We start from the raw sequence: 8273 nt of genomic DNA, 5'->3' as shown, positions 1-8273 counted from the left end.
CCTGCATGGCATAGTCTGCCAATGGACATGTCCCAAGTCCACAGTGAACAATCCTCAGTTCCGTAGAAGATGGCCAAGTGTGTTAGCTGCTCAGTCATGTCCAACTCTTTATGACCCCATGGACTGTAGTCCACCAGGCTCCTGTGTCCATGGAATTCTCCAGGCAAGACTACTGGAGTGGGTTGCTATTTCCTCCTCCAGGGGATCTTCCTGACTCAAGGATCAAACCAGGTCTCCTGCATTGCAGGCAGATTCCTAACCATCTGAGCCACCAGGGAAAGCCCGTGGAAGCTGGCCTTGGGGGTCCAAATGGAGATTTTAGTGATGGGAGCTAGGGAGGAACAAAGCTACTGACCTTGTCCCTGAAACATGTACTCCTCAAAAGGAAGTTTCCTGGTGCTCTGAACTTCATATGTTATGCATGTTGCTAGATAGTTCATGGAAAGACAGATCCTGGGATGGAGAGAATTCTGAGTTTGGAGTGGCATATGTGGTTCTGAGTTCCCTCACTATGGCAGATCAGTTGGTACAACTACATTTTAAATCTGCTAAACATCTTGGCATTTGGTCAGAGTAGCTTATGTAGTCCCATAGGCCAAGGGCTCCTTCTAGCCACAAGAGGATTCACGGGATGGTCATGGTATCCATCTCATCCTCAGATGCTGTGTTCAACAGGACAAAAACCTGGCCTAAAGCCACAACTGAGAGAAGTAGTTTTGTCTCTGAAAATATATTATGGGCTATTTAATACATACTAATTGTAGGAGGCCAGTTTCTCCTCTGAACCTGACAATGAAGCTCTTCTAGAGACCGGTAGATCCATCAATTGCAAGACAATTGTGATAGGTCTTTTAAAGACACTTATGTTGGGTTCAGCTTTTACCATTACCATTAAATGCATTGGACAGAATAGGACTGTTCATGGCATGTCACCTTATGGGAAGACATAATTTCAGTGCCTTTAGAGTGAAGAAAAATTACATAACTCACATCCTCCATTTCAGTCCTCTGAGCACTTCTCAAAGACCTTTTTAAAAAGACATGTCTGTTTTTGAGACAAGCCAGTTTTACTGAGTTGAGCTTTTTAGTTATTCTGTAAATTTGTGCAATCTTGACTTAAAAGATTATCTTTTTTTTTTCATTTATTTTTATTAGTTGGAGGCTAATTACTTCACAATATTGTAGTGGGTTTTGTCATACATTGACATGAATCAGCCATGGATTTACATGTATTCCAGAAAAATTTATTCCAAACCTGGCCAGAGTGCCAGTTATTTTCCCCCCAGAGTTTATACAAGTGAACCCCCGGGCTACAAAGCCCTTGTTGGTCAAATCTTCATCTCTTTATGGGCAGAGGTCAAGTGACTCAGTGGTAAAGAATCCACCTGCAAATGCAGGAGATGAAGACGTGGGTTCAATCCCTGGGTCAGGAAGATCCTCTGGAGGAGGGCATGGCAACCCACTCCAGTATTCTTGCCTGGAGAATCCCATGGACAGAGGAGCCTGGAGGGCTGCAGTCCATAGGGTCCCAAAGAGTTGGACACGACTGAGCAACTGAGCATGAACAAACGCATGAAGAGTTCATTCAAGCCACAGATAGATACCCCAGTTTGTTTTATTCTTAGAAATCCTCTTGGGTGGGGCTATAGTAACAGAACTTTATGAAGTATCTGTCAGATAGAAATAAGCCTTGAAGTCCTGGAGTTCTCCAAGCACTGGAGGATATGTAAACATAAGGGTAACATGCATTAAGCTTGAAGGACTGATCAAGGACAGATAACTATTGCAGACTTCCCAAGCCACAAAGCTGTTCACTAAACTCGTGACTGTTTCACAAAGGCCTTTAGAGTGTTTATTTGTACCTGTGAAATGTGTAGCACAAGATAAGTTTGAACAGTCTGCTCTAGCTAACTGAATTCAAATATGTCAAGTGTAAACTGTATCTGGGTGAATTTTATCGTTATGTAATTTATGCAAAATCCTTAATATGGTAGCCTCTATAGAACAACTGACTCATTTTCTTCCACAAATAAGTTATTTTGTTCAGTTGCCAAGTCCAGCTCTTTGCAACCCCATGGACTGCAGCACGCCAGGCTTCCCTTTTCTATCTCCTGTAATTTGCTCAAATTCAAGCCCATGGAGTTCGTGATGTCATCCAACCATCTCATTCTCTGTTGTCCCCTTCTCCTGCCCTCAACTTTCCCAGCATCAGGGTATTTTCCAATTAGCCAGCTCTTCACATCAGGTAGCCAAAGTATTGGAACTTCAGCTTAAGCATCAATCCTTCCAAGGAATATTCAGAGTTGATTTCCTCTCGGATTGACTGATTTGATCTCCTTGCTGTCCAAGGAACTCTCAAGAGTCTTATCTAGCACCACAGTTCAAAAGGATCAATACTTTGTCTCTCAGCCTTCTTTATGGCCACCTGTCACATCTGTTGGAGAAAGCAATGGCAACCCACTCCAGTACTCTTGCCTGGAGAATCCCAGGGACAAGAGCGTGGTGGGCTGCCGTCTATGGGGTCACACAGAGTTGGACATGACTGATGTGACTTAGCAGCAGCAGCAGCTCACATCTGTACGTGACTCTTGGAAAAACCATAGCTTTGACTAGTGCACCTTTGTCATCAAAGTAATGTCTCTGCTTTTTAATACGCTGTCTAGGTTGGTCATAACTTTTCTTCCAAGGAGCAAGAGTCTTTTAATTTCATGGCTGCAGTCACCATTGGCAATGATTTTGGAGCCCAAGAAAATAAAGTCGTCACTGTTTCCACTGTTTCCCCATCTATTTGCAATGAAGTGATGGGACATCTATTTCTGCTTTATTGACTATGCCAAAGACTTTGACTGTATGGATCATCACAAACTGTGGAAAATTCTTATAGAAATAGGAATACCAGACCACCTTAGAGCCTGCCTCTTGAGAAATCTGTATGCAGGTCAGGAAACAACAGTTAGAACTGGACATGGAACAACAGACTGGTTCCAAATAGGGAAAGGAGTACGTCAAGGCTGTATATTGTCACCCTACTTATTTAACTTATATGCACAGTACATCATGAGAAACGCTGGGCTGGATGAAGCACAAGCTGGAATCAAGATTGCTGGGAGATATATCAATAACTTCAGATATGCAGATAACACCACCCTTATGGCAGAAAGTGAAGAGGAACTAAAAAGCCTCTTGATGAAAGTGAAAGAGGAGAGTGAAAAAGTTGGCTTAAGACTCAACATTCAGAAAACTAAGATCATGCCATCCAGTCCCACCACTTCATGGGAAATAGATGGGGAAACAGTGGAAACAGTGACAGACTTTATTTTGGGGGGCTCCAAAATCACTGCAGATGGTGATTGCAGCCATGAAATTAAAAGATGCTTGCTCCTTGAAGGAAAAGTTATGACCAACATAGACAACATATTAAAAAGCAGAGACATTACTTTGCCAACAAAGGTCCGTCTAGTCAAAGCTATGGTTTTTCCAGTAGTCATGTATGGATGTGAGAGTTGGACTGTAAAGAAAGCTGAGTGCCGAAGAATTGATGCATTTGAACTGTGATGTTGGAGACAACTATTGAGAGTCCTAAAGGAAATCAGGCCTGAATATTCATTGGAAGGACTGATGCTGAAGTTGAAACTCCAATACTTTGGCCACCTGATTTGAAGAACTGACTCATTTGAAAAGACTCTGATGCTGGGAAAGACTGAAGGTGGGAGAAGGGGACAACAGAGGATGAGATGGTTGGATGGCATCACCGACTCAAAGGACATGAGTTTGAGTAAACTCCAGGAGTTGGTGATTGACAGGGAAGCCTGGCACGCTGCAGTCCATGGGATAGCAAAGTCAGACATGATTGAGCGACTGAACTGAACTGAACTGAATGGACCAGATGCCATGATTTTAGTTTTTTGAATGTTGAGTTTTAAGCTAACTTATTCACTCTCCTCTTTCACCTTCATCAAGAGGCTCTTCAGTTCCTCTTCACTTTCTGTCATAAGGGAGGTATCATCTGCACATCTGAGGTTATTGATATTTCTCCCAGCAATCTTGATTCCAGCTTGTACTTCATCCAGCCTGGTATTTCACATGATGTAGTCTGTATATAAGTTAAATAAGCAAGGTAACAATATACAGCAATGACATACTCCTTTCGCTATTTGGAACCAGTCAGTTGTTCCATGTCTGGTTCTAATTGTTGCTTCTTGTTTCTCAGGAGACAGATAAGGGGGTCTGATATTCCCATTTCTTTAAGAATTATCCACAGTTTATTGTGATCCACACAGTCAAAGGCTTTGGCATAGTCAATGTAGCAGAAGTAGATGTTTTCCTGGAATTCTCTTGCTTTTTCTATGATCCAATGGATGTTGGCAATTTGATCTCTGGTTCCTCTGCCTTTTCTAAATTCAGTTGTACATCTGGAAGTTCTTGGTTCATGTACTGTTGAAGCCCAGCTTGAAGGATTTTGAGCATTACCTTGCTAGCATGTGAAATGAGTGCAATTGTACAGTAGTTTGAATATTCTTTGGCATTTTTGCCTTTCTTTGGGATTGGAATGAAAACTGACCTTTTCCAATCCTGTGGCCACTGCTGAGTCTTCCAAACTTGCTGACATTGAATGCAAGCACTTTAGCAGCAGCATCTTTTAGGATTTGAAATAGTTCAGCTGGAATTCCATTACCTCTACTAGCTTTGTTCATAGTGATGCTTCTTAAGGCCCACTTGACTTCACACTCCAGGATGTCTGGCTCTAGGTGAGTGACCACACCACCGTGATTATCTGGGTCACTAAGACCTTTTTTGTACAGTTCTTCTGTGTATTCTTGCCACCTCTTCTTAATCTCTTCTGCTTCTGTTAGGTCCTTGCCATTTCTAATCTTTATTGGGCTCATCTTTGCATGAAATGTTCCCTTGGTATCTCCAAGTTTCTTGAAGAGATCTCTAGTCTTTCCCATCCTATTGTTTTCCTCTATTTCTTTGCATTGTTCACTTAAGAAGGCTTTCTTATCTCCTCTTGATATTCTTTGGAACTCTGCATACAGTTGGGTATATCTTTCTCTTTCATAATGTTATGAACCTCCATCCATAGTTCTTCAGGTACTCTGTCTACCAGATCTAATCCCTTGAATCTATTTGTCACTTCCACTGCATAATCATAAGGGATTTGATTTAGGTCATACTTGAATGGCCTAGTGGTTTTCCCTACTTTCTTCAATTTAAGTCTGAATTTTGTAATAAGGAGCTGATGATCTGAGCCACAGTCACCTCCCGGTCTTGTTTTTGCTGACTTTATATAGCTTCTCCATCCTTGGCTACAAAGAATATAACCAATCTGATTTCAGTGTTGACCATATGGTGATGTTCATGTGTAGAGTCATCTATTGTGTTGTTGGAAGAGAGTGTTTACTATGACCGGTGCATTCTCTTAGCAAAATTCTGTAAGCCTTTGCCCTGCTTCATTTTGCACTTCAAGGCCAAACTTGCCTGTTACTCCAGGTATCTCTTGACTTCCTACTTTTGCATTCCAATCCCTTATGATGAAAAGGACATCTTTTTTGATGTTAGTTCTAGAAGTTCTTGTAGGTCTTCATAGAACTGTTCAACTTCAGCTTCTTCGGCATCAGTGGTTGGGGCATTGACTTGGATTACTGTGATGTTGAATGGTTTGCCTTGGAAGCAAATCAAGATAATTTTGTCGTTTTTGAGACTGCACCCAAGTACTGCATTTCGGACTTTTTGTTGACTCTGAGGGCTACTCCATTTCTTCTAAGGGATTCTTGCCAACAGTAGTAGATATAATGGTCATCTGAATTAAATTTGCCCATTCTTGTTCATTTTAGTTCACTGATTCTTAAGATGTTGATGTTCACTCTTGTCATCTCCTACTTAACAACATCCAATTTACCTTGATTCATGGACCTAACATTCCAGGTTCCTATGCAATATTGTTTTTTTACAGCATTGGACTTTATTTTCACCACCAGACACATTACAGGGAAGGAAAAAGAGGGAAGGGAAACCTCTAAACTAAAAGAAACTTAAGATACATATCAACTGAGTGCAATGTGTGAAGCTTGTTAGGATACTAATTTGTAGAAATCAACCTTTTTTAATGAGACAATGGGAAAAATTAGACCATTTATTGAATATTTGATGAAAAGAGGAATTGTTCTAATTTTTAGGTGTGACAATGATATTGTGGTTAGGAAGGAAAGGACGGAGGAAGAGAAGGAAGGGAGGAAGGAAGAATGTGGCTGGCTTTTATTGCCAGTTCCTGGGAAGTAACCTCTAAATCCTTGATGTTTCCTAAGTGACAGGAATGTCTTCATTATTCATGGCGGGTCCTTTAGACCCTGACTGATAGTTTGTGTCAAAGAGATGACTCAGGGTAGGGACTGGTCACACCAGAAAGACCAACTATGAGTTTCATGGTTTCAGCCTGAGCTCTGGGACCAGAAGGGGGCTGGAGATCAAGTTCAGCCACATGGGTGATGATTCAATCAATCATGCCTACATAATGAAATCCCAATAAAAGTCTGAACATCAAAGCCTGGGTGAGCATCCTGGGTTGGCAATACTCCTTGCACATGTTGCCACATAACAATGCCAAGAAGGTAACTCATCCCTGTGGACATGAGAACTTTACATTTGGAACCTTCCCCATTCAAGAGTCTGCCCTATCTATTTCTTCTAATTTGTATCCTTTTCCTGTAATAAAAGTGAATGTGAATATAATAGGTTTCTATGAGTTCTGTGTGTCCTTCTAGCAAATTATCATACCTGAGGATGGTTTTGAGAAAACACTGAACTCATAGTTGGTGTCAGAAGGCCAGTTAGAAAGAAAAGAAGTTCTTGTCTTTAAAGATACATAAGGAAATATATACAGATGAATTAGTATGTCATGGATTTACTGAAAAATAGTCTGGGAGAGTGGGGAGGAGGAAATCACAAGATAGGTGGAACAAGACTAGCCATGTGGAATCACAGAAGCTGGGTACTGGGGTTCATGAAATTATTTTTTCTTCTTTTGTATATGTTTTTAACTTTCCAAAATGAAAATAAGTAGTGATTTATGGATATGAATCCTTACTTTATGGATCTTTACTTTATATGATATGGTAGGTAGATTTCTAAGACGTCTTCCAAGATTATATGCTCATGGTACACACACACCTTTTCCTAGTTATTTATTCAAACACAAATGGAGGTAGTACTGTTTAGGGCATTTGCAGATGTAACTAAGATCCCACATCAGTTGACCTTAAGATAGGGAGATTGGGAATTTCCTGGTGATCCAGTGGTTAGGACTCAGTGCTCTCAGTGCCAGGGCCTGGAGTTCAATCCCTGGTTGGGGAACTAAGATCCTGCAAGCTGCATAGTGTGGACCAGGGATAAGGGGGAGGGATGGAAGGAGAAGATTTTCCTGGGTGGGCCTGACCTGGTCAGGTGAGGGATTGAAAAGACTCTTCCTGAAGAAGAAATTCTTAGTAAGAGAGATTTGACTCATGAGAAAGATTCCAAACAAGGGAGATTCTTTGAAGATGGCTTTGAGAGGAGCTGAGAGCAGCCTCTGGCTGACAGCCAGCAAAGAAACGGAGCCCTCAGTCCTACAGCTGCAAGGGACAAAATTCTGCCACAACCATGTTATCTTTCAAGAGGAGTCCAAGTTCCAGATGACCACATGGACAGTCCACACCTAGATTTCAACCTTGTAAGATTCTCAGTAAAGAAGTCAGCTACTTTGTACAAGGCTTTTGACCTACAGTACTGTGAACTGATAAATCTGTGCTGTTGTAAACTGCTATGTAATTTATCACATGGCAGTAGAGAATGAAAGTGCACAATCAAAAAATAAATAAATTCCAGTCGTGAAAAATAAAACTCTACAAATTTTTAACCAAATTCAGAAAAATACATTTGTGACCACAGTACAGGGAAGGATGTCTTAACATACCAAAGGCAAGATTAATAAATTCAACTATACCAAAATGACAAACTTCTGAACTATAAAATGTACCAAAAGATGCAGTGTAAAGAAAATTCATGGACTAGGAGATGCCATTTGCAAGACATAAAATTGCAAATCATATTTTAAAAAGAAACTCAGGGAAAAACAAATCAACAGAGAAAAACAGGAAACAAGCCAACAGAATATGAATTGATAACTCACATAAGAGAAAGCTTAAAAGCTAATAAATATGTGAAAAGATGTCCAACATGGCTACTGATCAGAGAAATACAAACAGTAATGAAGGGCAATTTTACCTCCAATGAACCAA

The sequence above is a fragment of the Dama dama genome, chromosome X (genome assembly GCF_033118175.1).
Source record: "Dama dama isolate Ldn47 chromosome X, ASM3311817v1, whole genome shotgun sequence".
NCBI classification, from domain to species: Eukaryota; Metazoa; Chordata; class Mammalia; order Artiodactyla; family Cervidae; genus Dama; species Dama dama.
The sequence above is the reverse complement of the archived record's forward strand: the minus strand, read 5'-3'. Positions refer to the sequence as shown.